The 16,528-nt window shown below is 35.8% G+C and overlaps 2 pseudogenes; both read right to left on the reverse strand.

Moving 5' to 3' along the window:
• LOC100152457 lies at positions 2,487-5,150 on the reverse strand (annotated as a pseudogene).
• On the reverse strand, positions 5,279-8,353 carry LOC110259427 (annotated as a pseudogene).

Raw genomic sequence — 16,528 nt, forward strand, 5'->3', positions numbered from 1 at the left:
CGTTGCCATGAGCTGTGGTGTAGGTTGCAGACGCGGCTCGGATCCCGCGTTGCTGTGGCTCTGGCATAGGCCGGTGGCTACAGCTCCGATTCAACCCCTAGCCTGGGAACCTCCATATGCCGCTGAAACGGCCCAAGAAATAGCAACAACAACAACAATAACAACAACAACAAAAAGACAAAAAAAACCCAAAAAACAAAAAAAAGTATCTCCCCCTTTTTGTTAGGGGTCCATGATTGGGAAGTTTTCCATGGACCCACTGGCGTAATAAAGCTGTTCTCCATCTTCTTGGAGTGTCCCCTGAGGTGATTTCTGGGAATTCTGGAGGCCCCAGTGAGATTCCGTCAGAGAGACTGGCCCATTGAGCCACTGTCATCGTTGGCCAGCAGCTTGCAGAAGTGGTGCCAGCTGCTGCTGAGTATAGGTGCACCTCCTTGATTTCAGGGAACTCAGGACTGGTGGTCTCTGCAGCCTCAGGCCGGGTGGACTGATGAGACAGACCTGGTGGGGAATTTGGATTAGCCAGGTAAGGAACCTGGGACAGGTCCTGCCCAAAGGGCAGAAGAAGAGGTGTGATCAACCCACGGGGGATGAGTGCACCGAGGGAAAGGTGTATGAGTCACAGGTGGACTTTCCATTTGGAAGTTGTGCCTGACCGGAGTAGTAGTCCTGCTGGGCTCCTGATCAGAAGCTGCACATGATCAGAGCATTACCTGTTCCTGGTTGGAAGTTATGCCTGATTGGAATGGTGGTTTGGAACTCCCAGTCCTGTTGGGCTCCCGATCGGAAGCTGTGCCTGATTGGAGCACTACTTGTTCCTGGTTGGAAGTTGTGCTTGACCTGAACAGTAGCCAGGAACCCCTGGAGAGTGTGGGGGGGAAACTGTGATAACCTCTGAGTGTGTGTGAGAGTGAATGTGCAACATGATTCTCTTGCGCTTCAGGTTTGAGTTTGCGGCTCCACGGCTCTAGTGGATATGGAGTCTGAGTGGGTCCTAACCTGCAGCTCTGTGGTGACCTCATAAAGCTTTAAGGGTATGTCATGCTCTGAGGGACTCCTTCTCTCCCCGTGGAGTCTGATCCGGGTCCGGGGTTTATACAGACCAGCCATAAGCCTAGGGGCACCTAAACTCCCAAGAGGGGGGTGATCTGGCAGACATCTGAATGGCCACCTTCTGAGAAGGGGGCACCCTCCCTTGTCTTGTCTGCGACACTGACACAGGGTGGTCACATGGGGTGGGACTTAGTTTGGAGATACTTAATCTGATTCTATTTCTGGACCTCTGAGTACATCACTTAGAAAAGGGATATAAGAGTCAGAGAAAGTTATGCCCATGGAAATTGGGAGGGGCACTCTTTGAGAAGTTAAGCTACGGAATTTTGACTTTACCAGTTCAGAAACTATGCATTAAGTTTTTTGGGGGAGACTCTCCCTCTTTTCCCCCCTGCTGTGACACCTTTCCTTTTGATCTAAGTTGGGAGTTGCCTCCTAAGCAATATCTAGGGGATGGCTGGCCTATTTGGCTGTTAGTGCATGTCTGCACTCACTCTCCTGTGATCCTGAGGAAGTGGTACCTAAAAGGACAAAAGAGAAAAGCAGGCATACTGGTCAAATGCCAGTCTCCGTGGAATACTCCCATTCTCCCTGTTAAGAAGGAGGGAGGAAAAGATTACCAGCTGGTACAGGATCTGCAGGCTGTTAATGAGGGTGTTGTGATCTTCATCCCACTGTCCCCAACCTGTACACTTTGCTCAGTTTAATGCCTGCAAAGGCAGCTTGGTTCACCTGCCTAGATTTAAAGGATGCCTTCTTTTGTTTACTAGTAGCACCTCAAAGCCGGAACTTGTTTGCTTTTCAGTGGGAGGATACAGATACAGGGAGAAAAGCCCAATTGACTTGGAATAGGCTCCCTCAAGGATTTAAAAACTCCCCTACCCTATTTGGAGAGGCTCTGGCTGCAGATTTAACAGCCTTTCCGGCAGAGGAGACTGATTGCCAGATCCTCCAGTATGTGGATGATCTCCTACTGGCAGCTGAACAGCGAAACCAACGTTGGAAGGGGACACTGGCTTTACTAGGCCTGCTAGAACAAGCTGGATATAAGTTTTCCTGGAAAAAGGTGCAAGTCTGTCAACAACAGGTATGCTATTTGGGATTTAACATCACAAGCTGTGCTGGGAGTAAAGGCATCATTAGAACCTTACTTACCTCTGGTTCCTGTGTGGCTACCACTTTGGCAGCTTGGTCAGCCAGCTGGTTTCCTTTTGCCTCCATTGTCTGGCCCTTCTGGTGTTCTTTTAATTACACCTCACAGGGAAAATAGTTTATAAATTTATAAAAAATTATAAAAAGTTATAAATTCATAAATAAAAATCTTAGAAACTTAAACAGAACTGTTTTTTAAATGTTTCTATCCAAATGAGAGGATTATGAACTATGCAAACCTGCTACATGTGATTTAAAATGGAAGAAATGATAAATTATACTTAATGTACAAGTATAATAATGGTATTCATGACTGAAAAGTTCTTCATGTGGTATCTGGTGACCCCTGGTAGAGGAGAAAGCCTTTTCCTCTGGAGTCCAAAGAAAAGATGAAATCCTATAATTTGAAATGAGAATTGGTCTGCCTTTCTACGAGCCACAGCGTGAATATTGCCATGAAACTGTGATGGAGGATTCCCTAGGATGAGGTTGCAAATGGCAGCTCTCATCATCTTGATGTCTTGGAAAGAACAAAGGATGTGAACTTTTTTTTCCCCATTCGACATACTTTATTACTGAGTGTCTACTTTATGCCAGGTGTTGTGCTATTGTTTTATCATTTGCAAATTTTTACAAAGTTTTTTTATAATGATTTTTATTTTTTCCATTATAGCTGATTTACAATGTTCTATCAATTTTCTACTGTACAGCAAGGTGACCCAGTTATACATACATGCATACATTCTTTTTTCTCACAATATCATGCTCCATCATAAGTGACTAGACATTGTTCCTCATGCTACACAGCAGGATCTCTTGCTTATCCATTCCAAAGGCAATAGTTTGCATCTATTAACCCCAAATTCCCAATCCATCCTACTCCCTCCCCCTTCCCCTTGGGGACACAAGTCTGTTTTCTATGTCCATGATTTTCTTTTCTGTGGGAAGGTTTGTTTGTGCCATATATTAGATTCCAGATATAAGTGATATCATATGGTATTTGTCTTTCTCTTTCTGACTTACTTCACTTAGTATGAGAGTCTCTAGTTCCATCCATGTTGCTGCAAATGGCAATATTTTTTCTTTTTTATGGCTGAGTAGTATTCCATTTTGTGTGTGTGTGTGTGTGTACACACACACATATATATATACACACCATATCTTCTTAATCCAATCATCTGTTGATGGACGTTTAGGTTTGGATGTGAACTTTCATATCAGCAAAACTATTCATATCTGGGTTACATTCTAGATGATGAGTTTGGTTTTTCCTCCTTTGCCAGCAATTCTGCCTATTGCCCTGGACAGGTGGTTTCCTTTCAAGGGCTTAACATCTGTAATTTCAAAAGTTTCTAGGAAGAGGTCATCCAACCTAATGAGGGCAAGTGCATCCGCCACCTGAAATCCAAGAATAAAGGCTTTCACAAAATCAACTGCTTTTGTCAGCACACTAACATCCTTGGTTTCTTTACCACTCCTGATTTCTACGTTCCTCAATTTCACGTTAAAGTGTATCTGAAGTCCCAAATGCTCCACAATAGGAAAAAATATCTTCATCCAATTCTCTTTTAACTGTGTGGACTTGTTACCTGGGACTGGAATTTTCCTGCTTTCTTCTTGACCACCCAGGAACCCCTCCCCAAAGAAGGGAGGGAAGATGGGCCTCTTCTGTGTCCATGCAGACCACGCCCCCTCTTTTCTCCAGCACAGACAGCTGCTCAGCTTGCAGTTTCTTTGCCTGCCCACCACCCGCGTGGGTGACCTGGGTGAAACCATCCTCTGCTAAGGGGTTCTGATTGATGAAATTTTTAGGAAGTATCCGTTTTTATTTGCCCTTTCTAGGGCCGCTCCTGCGGCACATGGGGGTTCTCAGGCTAGGGGTCTAACTAGAGCTGTAGCCGCTGACCTACACCAGAACCACAGCAATGTCAGATCCAACCTACACCACAGCTCACGGCAATGCTGGATCCTCAACCCACTGAGCGAGGCCAGGGATCAAACCTGCAACCTCATGGTTCCTAGTTGGATTCATTGACCCCTGAGCCATGACGGGAACTCCCCTTTTTATTTTTTAAAGTAGAGTCCACACAAATATACATAATAATTTTGGAGTATTAATTTCTAAGGAAATGCTAAATTCAAGTCACTTTCTAAAGTTAGTGTTTTTACTTCATAGATAAAAAATTCTATAATGGTCTTAACTAGTTTAAGTAACATTTAACTGTTGCTAAAATGACAAATTTTTAAAATACAATGGTTCTTAATTTTTATAATAAACCAATTTTTATAGTAAGGGTATTAAATGTACCCTATGATTATGTGATTTATTAGTAATTATTTATATTCATATTAAAAATATTAAGGATTAAATTACAGGCTTGGTTTGAGTGAAATGACCCTAAAGGTACAATATAAACAATAATAATGTACATATTTAAATAAAGAACAATAATCAATAAAAGTCCTTATATAGTAGCCTGCAGATAAGTTTTGCTGATAAAAAGGCTCTTGGTTTTTCATACTCACATTTTCATGTCATTAACACATAAAAATGTAATAATAAAAAAAATGAGATGATTCTGACCACTGTTATAGGAAAGATTTTATATATTTTACCTTATTTTATGCAGTTTAAACAAAATGATGACCAAGACAATTCTCGAGTCATACTTAAAAATGGATGTTGATACTCAAAAGACCGCAAAGATATCTACCAAATAAACATGCTTCTTGGATATGGCTAGTGATAAGACAGGCACCACAGAGTAGCAGACCACATAGACTCAGTGATACCCACTCCCAGTAGCAAAATCTGTATTAGTCAAGGTTATCCAGAGAAACAGAAGCAATAGCTATGGATGTATTCAGGCATGTCTCCAGATGTCACAGGCTTAGTTCCAGACCACCTCATCAAAGTGAATATTGCAATAAAACCTATCCCACATATATTATTGGCTTCCCAGTGCATATAAAACTTATGTTTATACTATACTGTAGCCTATTAGTGTACAGTAGCATTATGTCTAAAAGAAAACAATATATATTCTTTAATAATATCTCATTGCTAAAATTCCTAACCATCATCTGAACATTCAGTGAGTCATATTCTTTTTGCCGATGAAGGGTCTTGCTTCAGTGTTGATAGGTGCTGACAGATCAGGGTGGTGGCTGCTGAATGGTGGGGAGGCTATGGCAATTTCTTATAATAAGACAATAATAAAGTTTGCTGTATCAGTTGACTTTTCAGGAATGATTTCTCTGTGGTATGTCATGCTGTTTGGCAGCATTTTATACACAATAGAACTTCTTTCAAAAGTAGAGACAATCCTTTCAGATTCTGCCACTGCTTTATAGACTAAGTATATGTAACATTCTAAATCCTCCATTGTCATTTCAACGATCTTCACAGCATCTTCACCAGGAGTGGATACCATCTCAAGAACCCACTCTCTTTGCACCTCTATCAGAGGCAATTCCTCATCCATTCAAGCTTTATAATGAGAAGGCAGCAATTCAATCACATCTTCAGGCTCCACACCTAAATCTATTCTTTTGCTATTTCCACTATATCTGCAGTTAATTCCGCCACTGAAATCTTAAACTCTTCAAAGCCATCCATGAGGGCTGGTATCAACTTCTTCCAAAATCCCGTTAATGTTGATATTTGGATCTCTTCCCATGAATCACACACACTCTTCATGGCATCTACAATGGTGAATTATTTCAATAAAGTTTTCAATTTACTTGAGCCATCAGAGGAATAATTATCTATGGCATCTGTGGCCTTATGAAATATATTTCTTAAATAACGAGACTTGAAATCACTATGTGATACATGGGCTGCAGAATGGATATCATGTTAGCAGCCATGAAAACAATATTAATCTCTTGTTCATCTCCATCAGAGCTCTTGGGTGACAAGGTATGTTGTCCATGAGAACTAATACTTTGAAAGAAATCTTTTTCTCTGAGCAGTGATCTCAACAGTGGGCTTAAAATATTCCATAAACCATATTGTAAAGAGATGTGCTGTTATCCAGGCTTTGTGGTTCCACTGGTAGAGCACTAGCAGAGTTGATTTAGTATAGCTTTTGAGGGCCTTAGGATTTTCAAAATGATAAATGAGCAGTGGCTTAAATTTAAAATCAACTGCTCATTAGCCCCTAACAAAAGAGTAAGCTTATCATTTTAATCTTTTAAACCAGGTATTAATTTCTCTCCTCGAGCTATGAAAGTCTTAGATGTCGTCTTCTTTCAAAAGAAGTCTATTTCATCTACACTGAAAACTTACTGTTTAGTGTAGCTACTTTCATTAATTATCTTAACTAGATCTTCTGGATAACTTACCACAGCTTCTGCATGAGCACTGGCTGCTTCACCTTATACTTATACCATGTTATAGAGAAGGCTTCTTTCCTCAAACCTCAAGAATCAATGTCTGCTGGCTTCAAAATTTTCTTCTGCAGCATCCTCATGTCTTTCAGCATTCCTGTTATTGAAGAGAGTTGGGACTTTTCTCCGGATTAAGCTTTGGCTTAGGAAATTTGTAGCTTATTTGATTTTCTACCCAGACCACTCAAACTTCCTCCATATCTGCAATAACCTTGTTTCACTTCTTTATCAGTTATGTGTTCACTAGAGTAGTACTTTTAATTTCTTTCAAGCGCTTTTCATTTCCATGAACAATCTGGCTGTTTGGTATAAGAGGCCTAACTTTGGTCAATCTCCACTTCAGACATGTCTTCTTCCCTAACTTCAGTCATTTCTAGGTTTTGATTTAAAGTGAGAGATGTGCAACTCTTCCTTTCGCTTGAACACTTAGTTAAGGTTATTAACTGGCCTAATTTCAATATTGTTATAACAGAGAATAGGAAGGCTTGAGGAGAGGCAGAGAGTTGCTAGAATGCTTAGTGAATGGAGCAGTCAGAACACACACAAAATTTATCAACTAAGTCTCCTGTTTTATAGGGGCACAGGTCATTGTGCTGCCCCCAAACAATTGCAATAGTAACAGCAAAGATTGCTGATCACAGATCACCATAAGAAATAAAATAAAAAGTTTGAGGAAGTGATAACAAGACTGACTAGTATCCATGAAGATGCAGGTTCAATCCCTGGCCTTGCTCAGTGGGTTAAGGATGTGGCATTACCATGAGCTGTGCTGTAGGTCAGAGATGCAGCTTGGATCCCGCATTGCTGTTGCTGTGGCCTAGGCTGGCAGCTGTAGCTCCAATTTAACCCCTGGCCTGGGAACTCCATGTTCCACAGGTGAGACCCTAAAAAGCCAAAAAAAAAAAAAAAAAAAAAGAAAAAATATTTTTAAAATTACCACATGACACAGAAACTTGAAGTGTGCAAATGCTCTTAGAATAACAGTGCAGATGCAGACACAGGGTTGTCACAGACTTTCAATTTGCAAGAAACACAGTATGTGCAAAACAATAAAACAAGGTATTGTTGTATATGTATGTTAATGTGTGTGTGTTTGTGTGTGTATTGGATAGGTGAATGTACATACAATACACACGAAGATATTATCAGGAATTGACTCATGCAATTGTGGGTGTCTCAGAAGGGCAGCTTGTCCTCTGCAAGCTCAAGACTCAGGAATGTTGGTATTATAATTCCAGCCCAAAGGTGTGAGAACCAGGAGAACCTAAGGTGTAAGTCCTAGTTTGAGGGAATGAGTAAGAAGATACCTGTCCCAGCTATACCAGTCAGGCAGAGAAGGTAAATTTTCCCTTCCTGATTTACTTTGTCTATCAATTCAAATGCTCATTTCATATGGAAATATCCTCACAAGTGCACCCAGAAATAATGTTTAACCAAATATCTGGGTACCCCATGACCCAGTCATGTTTTGCCGCATACAATTAACAATCAAGAGTATGAAAGTAATATGTTTTTATGACTTTTTTTTAAAAGGGATATGATATCTTTTGTCAAGTAAGAAACTTTCAAACATAAGCACTGGTGTACAAAAAAACCATTTTCTTTTCATACTAAATGGAATACCACCTTCCCTGAAGATTTTTCATAGCCTTCCTTCTAGCAGCATCAAAACAAAAATAGATAGATATTAATTCCTCTGAGTCTGAGGCTTTTTTTGAAATTAACCCTTTATCACAGCACCACCTTGCATACCCATGGCAAACAATAATTGCTTCTATTCTCCCCTCTTCTTTCAACTTACTGCAGATTTATCCTCCAACTTACTTGGTAAGTAACAGTAATTTGCACTGATTTTAATTTAAATATTTGATTTTCTGTTTTGTAGCACATTTATGAATTTCTTTGTTATTTTCCATACTATAACATGGCATGATGTTTAGAGTACAATGTGCAAAATGTATGTATTAAAGCATGTGAGTCAAATGTTGGTTAAAAGTCCATCTTAATTAGCGATCAGGAAACAAAGGTTTAAGTATTTTACATAATAAACTGCTACATAGATGCTTTACTATGATTAATTATATTTTAGAAAATTAGTTGGGGATTTTAGCCTAATATGAAATTCATAATTGTCCCATTTACAAAAATGAGAACTAGACAGTCTGATAGCATTTTTGGCATAATTACTGCTTTTCAGTAATGGCTTACTAGAGTTATGTGGAAGATGAATGTATATTTACTTTAGGATGCCTGTTATTTTTATTGACACACTGATGGTCCTATATTACATATAATATATAGGACTATTATATATTTTGAACAATAGAACAAAATGGTCCAATCTCTATTTTTAAAAGAAATGTGCCTCTTTGAAACCTTTCAAGAAATCAGATTTTAGGAGTTCCCACTGTGGTACAGTGGGTTAAGGATTCAGTGTTGCTGCAGCTGTGGTGTAGGTCACAGCTGTGGCTTAGATTTGATCCCTGGCCAGGGAAATTCCATATGCTGTGGGGGCAGCCCCCTCCAAAAGAAACCAGATTTTATATGTATGCCTTACAGTGATGGTAGAGCACTATTATTGCATTTAGTAGATGTTCTACACATAAAGCATGAAATAGTTCATATTCAAACACTGTAATTCAGAAGGAATAATTACATAAACACTTAAATAAGACTGACAATTTCAATATGATATTTAGAATATTTTTTTCTACTAATCATTGCATTTTTTGCTTTTATTGCTGATAATGATGATAGTATAAATTTATTTCAGAATTCCCAGATAAAATACTTACCTCTAAAGTATCCCTCAATTTTGCATTTACTCATTTATTTCCCCTTTCCTTCTGGAGTATGAAAATAAATGCTGTTGAAATATATACTAATAAATATTTGTCAGATATATGTTATTAGGGCCTCATATATGTCAGATATAAGCTTTATTAGGGCCTCTCTATACATGCAATTATCATTTCAATATCTCTTAAAATTTTATTATATTTTCCCCGCTTTTTAAACCCAAATATATTTATAGTAGAAACCAAATTTTCCTACTGAATCTCACCCCAGGTTTCCTATCTCCCCACCCACCAAATTGCTAATTTTGGCTCTATATCAAACATTATTCTCTAATATTTGGCTTCTATTTAGATAACTTTACACTGTTCATTATTTAATACACATTTAGATTGCGTCCATACCTTGTCGATTGTAAATAATGCCTCAACGAACATAGGGGTCCATGAATCTTTCCCAATTAGTGTTTTCATTTTCTTTGGACAAATATCAAGGAGTGGAATTGCATAATTATATGGTATTTCTGTTTTTTTTTTTTTATGTTTCTCCATCCCATTTCCATAGAAACTGTACCAAACTACATTTCCCCTAACAGTGCAAGAGGATTCCCTTTCTCTGCATCCTCACCAACACCTGTTTTTTGTTCTTTTTGATGACAGCCATTCTGACAGGTGTGAAGTGATATCTCACTGTGCTTTTGATTTGCATTTTCCTAATGATTTTCCAGTACTTTGACACTAGCTTATTCCAGTGCCTAAAATCCTGCCTGTGGCAGTAAGTGTATTTTCTTTCCCATTTTGCTGTAGTCTTAAAGACTTCCTTTGCTGTTTAACTTGTCAGGTTCAATTTTTCTTTGACAGTGTTGATTTTTTGAATTGACAGTACTTGGTCAATAAGAGTAGTAAAACTTTGGGCCAGAACTGCTTTAGCTATGGTCAGGGGTTTGCTTTGGATACTAGAGTGGAGAAGGGCAGGAGTTTTATCCTAATTAAAGACTATTGCCAGGAGGCAGATTTTTCTTATTTACCTTTTCAGTGACTATCACTACTTGAGGACGTTGGCTTTATTCAGGAGTATTGTTGCATGAAATTGTAGGATTTTCCTATTTCCATTGCCACTGCATCTGTCCCCTCTGACGGATCTCAGCCAAGTTTTAATTTTCTTTCTCTCGTCTACCTTTGAATTAAAATATATTTTAAATCCACAGTGATTTCTAAATAAAAATCTGCTAATAATATCTGTATATATGCCTGAGGGTGATTTCTTTAGAACAAACTGTTATATATAACTTCAGTTTAGATGGAAAAATTATGAAATCTGTCTATATTTTTATTCCAAAAACTTATAAATATGTTTTAAAATAATACTTATTGAAGTATAATTTAAATACAGTAAACATTCATCTTTTCATCAAAAGATTTATGAATCATAACAAATGTATACAGTCACATACCCAACCAGAACAATAAAAGAATTAGAATATGCACATCAGAGAAAAAACTTTTCCTTCTGCCCGTATATAGTCAATCTGGTTATCTCATACCAACTTGTGAATTATTATGATTTGTTTTCTATCCCTGCAATTTTGCCTTTTCCAAAATGTCATAAAAATAGAATATCTATTATGAAGACTTTGCACCTGACTTTTGAGTCTGGCTAGAATTTAAGAATCATCTATCTTATTGAGTCTATTGATAGTTCTTTTTTTATTGTTGAGTAGTCTTTCACTGCATAGAATTACTATACTTTGTTAACACATTCACCAATTGATACATCTTTGGGTTGTTTTTAGTTTTTGGTGATTAGAAATCAAGCTATTATAAACATTCACATAGTGGTATTTGTAGTCAGTAAACAGTAATATGAAGATAATACGCCCTATTTTCTGTTCTAAAATACATGTAAACATTAAAAAATCTTTAAAAGGAAGGCATTTAATGGTGTTTTAGTTTTAAGCCTCATGGCTTAATTTGAGATCTCTCATGTTCAGGCTAAATAAATTTTGATAATTCTCTAATTTTTTTTTTGAGCCTCAGCCTTTAATTTTTTAGTAAATTTAGGTGAAAACAACATGTTTATTTCAAAGATATGTTGAAAGAATCAAGAGATAATGTCTGTAAATATACTTTGTGAACTCTCTTGTTCAGGCAAGACAAATATTTTCTAAGGGAGGAGTAGTAACTGCCATGTGCAAGTCCACACTACAATCATCTGGAAAGTTAATCCAGGAAGGTTTATCCCAGAATTTAGGCTTGATAAAAACATAAACAACCCTAGCAAAAAAAAAAAAAAAAAAAAAAAAAAAAGAAAAGAAAAAGAAAAAAGAAAGAAAAAATAAAACAAAACGAAAACCTTATAAACCATTGTGTAACTTTAAAAATCCCTTTTCTATATTTCAGTGATAGCCCTTAATGAACATTTCACCTAGACTCAGTTTACAGCGGCAAAACTACACTAATATGTACTATGTCACAATAACAGAGGATTTCGATAAAACTACTTCATCCTAATGGCAAACAAAGTAAGTTAGGAACAACTGCATTTTTAAAATGTTGAGCCAGGTTACCTCGCCCTATACAATCCACCTTTTAACATGTTCTAAACTTTAGACTGGAGTTAAGACAATGACCTCATTATGTTCAATGTCTGTTGTCTATATTACACATTTTTGTTTCCAAAGAAAAATAAAGATACTTTGGCTTTACAGAAATATCATGCTAAACAGATGGCCAAAGAAACGAAACTACTTTCCCATGTAATAATTTTTGAACTGTCAATAAAAAACTATGTAGTTAATGACCACGTATTAAGCCAAGCCAGCCTGGCACAAGGTCATTCAGTTATATTAGCAATATATTGGAACAAATTCATATTCTTTCCAGCTCAACTTGTTTTGGTCGACTAGTTTAAATACACTTCTATGAAGAAAACAGTCCTATGAAAATGAGCAGAAAATAAACCAGAAAATCAAGGGCAATCAATGTGAAAGTGAAGTCACTTTCTAGACTGAATCTTTTTCTGCAAAATTTTCTAGAGATGATGAGAAACTATTAACACATCTAAAAAGAACAAAGTCTACAAAGTCTAAAATAATGAATGCATCAGGATTTAATCGTGTGATACCAAATAGTTTCTTTCAAAATGGCTTTTCTTTGGCTCCCAGACAATTACCATTCTGATACAGTATTTAGTCTTTTTTAACCTTTACTTCTGTTATAACGACTATGAAAATAGCAGTAGGTGGACATTAAGTGAGAGAAAATATGGTTTCTGGGAAGTGGTATTATAGACGTAGCAGTAGATTCTCAAGAGTGTATTGAGTATGTGGATCTTTATCATTCGGTGACAATAAAAACTTTCTACCATGTAGCTTTTTACCCGTAATAATAATAAAATCAGTAGACAAAAATTGGGACCTCATTTTTTAATCTGAGAAACTTTTTTGCTGGTCAATAGGTTTAAATGGAATGTCCATCTTGAGTATTGCAAGAAACCTACTGATAGATAGACGAATATTTTATCTATCTTTTTTTTTTAAATAAATCTGGGAGTAGAAGATGGATGCAAATTAACTTACTTATTTTAATTCCTACTGGTTTGGTAGATTTAATTGATGTGGGTAATTCTTTCTTGCTGTGTTATTGATAATTGCCCTTTTATTTCCATCTGGTATCTGTTTGCTTTTTTTTTTTTAAAGTCCATTGTGCCTACATAATTAGTTAGCTTTGCTCCAGATTGCCCATGAGTGACAAAATAATTTTTCAATAGCGATCCAAAGCAATATTTTCTGTCTTTAGAATACAGTGTCATTTTCAGCAAACATTTGGAATTTTTTTGTAAAATTTTGAAAGTTATACTAGCAATATATTGGAACAAATTCAAAGAAACTATGACTAATCTACAAATTTTAGAGGTATAGTTTAACTCATTTATTTGTCTTCTAAATTATTAAAGATTACATGTACTTTCAAATCTTCCAAAATATTTATTTTTTCTTCCTTATCTTTTAAGAACATGTGATTCCAAGTTATCTGCGCACAATCTGAGATAGAAACAATGACTTTGACCTTGGCAGACTACAGGCCAAATCTTTATTTCTTATGAAGTACTTATGCTTTAAATTATTAATATCAAAATACAAAACAACTCATAGTCTTTTTCCTCACTTATTAAATGTGAAAATTTGGAGGAGTAAATTTGAAGAGTTAATTAAATACTATTTTTTAAAAACTGTATTGCATGTGTTTTTTGTATGCATATACTGGTCATATAAGCAATACTGAGAATAAAGTAAGCAGTTAAGAAATGAAAGTACTAAACCCAGACACATAATAATGAGATAAAAATATGTGAGGATAGATGTTACATATAACTTAAGATGTATCTTCTAATACCTGAGTTGAGAATTAAATTAACTCTCTGTAATTAAGATATTCTTACTGAACTAGGTTTTTTTTTTTTTAATAATGGAAGGAAAGAACACAGTGGATAAAGTAGAGTGAAATAAAATAAACATACACACAAGAAAATACACTGTTAGTTTATAAGGGCTGTGAGGACTAGAGTAAGGACTATACCCTTGAATTGGCTACAACCATGAAGTAGCACTGTGTAGCATTTGCATGTCAGAGAGGATTGAGAAGATATTTTTTAAAGGGAAGTTCTATTAAATAGATATCTGAGTCATACAGAAATCTGATACACTACAGAACGTGACTAGAACTCTGAATAGTAATAAAATTTTCTAGTAGAAAATGGCCAGTCTTCATGCTACATAAATATTACACAAAGGTTTATTAAGTTCCCGTAAGTTTCCTCTAAGATAAAGGAAAAATGAATAATAAAATAAATGTCTACCTATTATGATCTCTAGACATCATTTCGAACTTACATATCAACTAGAAACATTTAAAAGGACATTTCTACATATTGAGTTGTCCATTTAAAATTAAGAAATAATTGGCTTTTATTTGGGGATAGGATAAATGAAAGTTTTCTTAGTTAGATTTATACTTTTTATTTAAATTTTGCAGCTTTAAATGAATAATTTTAAATTAAAGGAAACTATCATTGTAAACATAGTTTAAACAGTATGTACAATAATCATAATACACAAAGTCCTCCATCATTGATCCTCCAGTGTTTATTCTAACATCTCAAGATATTACCCTGGCAAAGTTTGATGTATAGCTTCCCAAACTTTTTTCAATATATGTTGAACATGATGTTCACAAGCATGCACACATATAATGTAAAAATACAGGTTAAATTTTATATTAAAAGCAATAATCTTTTTATTTTTTACAATCTAACTTCTTAGAATGACTCTCTTATAATGTCTGTCACTATAAGTGTACATGTAATAATATGCTTGGATTAAAAAACACAATGCATTGAAAATCTTTGCAGCCACCAGGACCTTAAGCAATTAAACATATCCACAAATGTTTACCAGCCTAACATCACCACAGGAATAAATTTTGTTTTGTGTTTCATTTCTTTGTTTATACAATAGTATAACATATAATGTCATAGACTTGAACAATTCATACAAATCAATTACATTTAGATTCGCAAATGACTCTCCTTCATATATTGTCTCAGTGATTTTTAAACTACTGTTATTTTTCTGCATCCCAGAGGGGACTGAGCCCTTTGAGAGGGGAGTCTCAATTTCCCAAGGCAGTTTGGGACCCTTGGACATCAGCTCTGTTGGTTTTCTATGCTAGATGTTTGGGGAGCTCATCTCTTTGATGTAGATCTGAGGGGCTGGGATGCCTGATGTGAGAAGAAGCACCCATCCATTGAGATCCTTCACTAACACATGTACCATGCCATGGACATTGTTTTGGGCAAGAACATTTCTTTGCCTCTCCTACATGTCTCGATGTTCTTTTTATTTTTTTGTGGTGGGAACAGGTGTTCAGCTAGTTCTCAAGTTCTTTTCAGAGGAAATTGATACATATGTAGTTATATGTTTGCTGTGTCTGTGGGAGGAGTTAAGTTCAGGCTTCTTCCTACACCATCTTAAACCATCTCCTTCAGAGGTTCTATCATTTCTTCTCTGTAAAGGAGTAATGCTATCTACAGTGCCACCTCTCAGGACTAACCTGCAAAATATTTAAATAATTTAAAATAATATTTCCATCAGTACTCACAACATGGGGCCACCCTGTGTTCAGCAAGACATATGTTAAAATTTTCCCTCCATAAAACTGGAAAGTCATAGGGTTCTGACAGGATACTCTGCATATTTTTTCTTATTTTTTATGCTAGCTATACTTGTGTTAAATGTTTTCCTCTAAGATTTCTTCATCATATGTAAATCAGTCATGCAAGTAGATCCTAGCACGTTGATAAGCAATATTAGTTTAGGATCAGCCAGGGTCATCCCTCTATACAAATAAGGTCTCTGACATAGGATGTAGAATAAGAATAAAACATACAGAAGAGATCTGTAAAATAAAAACAGACTTTATCAAAAAGAAAAAAACTATTTCAGTAATAAATTAGGGTTTTCAAAAGTTATAAAATAGAAAATAAATGAGATCTCACAGTATTATCCAAACTTAAGTCAGTTACTCATGATGTGTATGTGTGTGTATAGAATATTATTCACAATATGTATGCATAAGCAAGTAAATATTATTTAGATTAAATGTTATATTTATAAAATGTACATATAATATTAGAACAAAATTAAAATCAGTATGGGTTTCAAAATTATTAACGAATATGTATTCATATTAATAATTATTATATGTATTAACAGAGATAGCTATTTGGACAAAGAGGACTCTGCTTAACTATTCAAAATTGATATTCTGATACCCAGATTTTAATAGAACATTACATATTTTCCCCACAATGTACAAACATACCTATGTGTTGTGATTATTACGCATGTCAAAAATAATCAGTCTCTATTATTAGTTAAAATATTAAATATTGTTAGTTGAAATGAGTGAGGCAGATTCAAGTTAAGTCACATTTTGTTATTCTTTTCTGTTAAGCTATCTTAACAAAAAATCTCACAAGTGAAAAAGGATTAGCCATTAATAGTGGGGAAAAAAAGCATATGAAAGAAAGTATTAAGAGTAATTGCTATATCGTTACTTTTCTGGAATTTATTTGA

The sequence above is a fragment of the Sus scrofa genome, chromosome 1 (genome assembly GCF_000003025.6).
Source record: "Sus scrofa isolate TJ Tabasco breed Duroc chromosome 1, Sscrofa11.1, whole genome shotgun sequence".
Taxonomy (NCBI): domain Eukaryota; kingdom Metazoa; phylum Chordata; class Mammalia; order Artiodactyla; family Suidae; genus Sus; species Sus scrofa.